General features: G+C 43.4%; 1 pseudogene; it reads right to left on the bottom strand.

Annotated features, from left to right (window-relative positions):
* Positions 1 to 367: 367 nt before the first annotated feature.
* LOC116087393 lies at positions 368 to 1766 on the bottom strand (annotated as a pseudogene).
* Positions 1767 to 2259: the final 493 nt, after the last annotated feature.

Raw genomic sequence — 2259 nt, 5'->3', positions numbered from 1 at the left:
ATGTATCCCACTCCTTAGCAACTCTCTGCAGACACTGGAAGGAGCCTGGAAGGATGGTCAAATCGGCTGCCCTGATAACTAGATGACCCGGACCCTGCGTAGACAATATCTACAAGTTGTGATTCAGTATTATTCGTGTTCAGGTTGTACACTCTGGGTGCATGAAGGCTCGCGCTCAGTGAATTCCATCAGATTTAATAGAAAGAAGACAGAAGGGACATGAGAGATAGAAGAGAATAGCAAGGAATGCTGGCCAGATGGTGAGTCCTGGTCGTTAAGGAAGTTCCACATGGAGATTTTGAGTTTTGTTTTTTTGAAATGTCTACATGATCTTTTCACATGGAAAGGCAGAAAATGATTTTTGATAAATAAAATTATTGCATTTAATGTTATTTTCTTAAAAACCCAAATCATCATATTCCTTAATGTTGTACCAAACAATGGCAGTTCAAATTATAGAAATGTATGTCAACAGTACCTGAAAACAAAATTAAGAAGGGTATAAAGCCCTACCTACAGTCTGTCTAATTTACATCAAGGGATCCTGGAAACAAAAGATTATTAAAATTATTTTATAATTGTGCACAATGAACAAAAGCATAATAGATAGCAGAGTACTTTCCCACCATAAAATTACTCCCACCCATTTATTCAGCCAGAAACACTAGCTTGAGAGGTACTTGTGAGGTATATTCCTCTTGAAATAACTTCTCTACAGCAAACAATTGTCTTATATTTGTAACACACTGAAGAAAATAATTGTCTCATTATTTTTGTGTTTTGAGTCTTGATTACTAATAGTTGGAGGTATTATGGGAGAATCCTGGTGCCCTGAATAGCTCAACAAACACATAAAGATCAAGCAGGGTATTTGTCTTCTGAAAATACTGTCCAGTCCATACAAGTGCTTGTGTGTAGGCTGTGGGCCCAGACTTCTCCTACTGGCCCAGAACACGACAAAGCATGTGTTAGGAAAGCTTCATGCCAATTTTGCTCCTTCTTCATCAGGCGTTGCGCTTCCTTCTCCATTTTCTTCCTTTGTTGTTCGGCTGCCCTCTTCCCTCTGTCTGCAATTCTCTGCTGCCTCAGAACTTCTGCTAGCCAGGCTGCATCTTCTTCCTCTTCCTATGCATTGGTATTTTCGTGCCACATATCTAAGTCACCTAATTCTGAAGATTGATGAATAAAAGGCGTATCTTCTGCACCTGCCAATCTACTGGAAAAACCTAAGCTACCATCTGGAACACCAAAATTCAATGGTTCTCTCTCTCTCTCTCTCTCTCTCTCTCTCTCTCTCTCTCTCTCTCTTTTTGTTTGTTTGTTTGTTTGTTTGTTTAGTTGGTTGGTTGGTTGGTTGGCTGGTTTTAAGAGACAGGGCTTCTGTCTGGCCTTGAACTCAGAAATCTGCCCACCTCTGCCTCCCAAGTTCTGGGATTTCTCTCTCCTTAATGACAATTTTCTGAGTTTTCTGTAGAGTTGGTGTCATGTCCTTGAAATAGTCAGGTTCCAGTTGTTCCAAAGAGTTCCGCTGCGTTGCCACATTCCCATTCCCTCCTTCAATCTTTACACTTGTGGGTGCACCTTCATCTCAGGAAGTCCAGTCTTCCATGTGTGCCTGCTTAGGGACAGACAAATAATCAATCAACTGTGGTGGGGGCAAAGTTATTTGATCTCCACTTCATGTCCTTCCTCTGCTAGATCTACATATTAATCTCTTTTGCTAGGCAGGTACAAACTTTAAATAACTGAATCTGAGTGATGGCCATGGTGAAAACCAGAACCTGCCCCTCCCCCTCCCCGCCCGCCCAGCAGAGGTTCGGAGCTTCCTCGGGCCGCGCGCGCGCACTGCCTCTGTCTGCCTCCAGATCGCGCTCAGCCAGCTCAGTCGCAACTCTGCTCATTCAAAGCCGGGCGCGCGCTCTGTCGCAGCAGCCTTTGCCGCCGCGCAGCCGCCATGGCTGCCCCTTCTCCAAAAGCCCCCAGAATGTTTTTTTGGCAAAAACCAGTACTTAAGTATATATCAAGCAATTAGAAACTAAACTTACTAAAGAAATGAGCGCTGTATTTGTAGCTCTGTGCAGAATGTGCTGGATGCCACCTCTACTTGCAGCATGGAAACACACACAGACACATGCACACTAGCATGAACGCATGCAGGAAGGAAAGGGTATCTTGAAGTGTGAATTGACTCTTGGCGAACTTCTGATTTCTGAAGAAGGAAAGCATCCCATTAGGTGTAGCCAATGTACCTATTTGCTC

The sequence above is a fragment of the Mastomys coucha genome, chromosome X (genome assembly GCF_008632895.1).
Source record: "Mastomys coucha isolate ucsf_1 chromosome X, UCSF_Mcou_1, whole genome shotgun sequence".
NCBI classification, from domain to species: Eukaryota; Metazoa; Chordata; class Mammalia; order Rodentia; family Muridae; genus Mastomys; species Mastomys coucha.
Note: the sequence above shows the minus strand (reverse complement) of the source record. Positions and strands in the feature narration are given on the sequence as shown.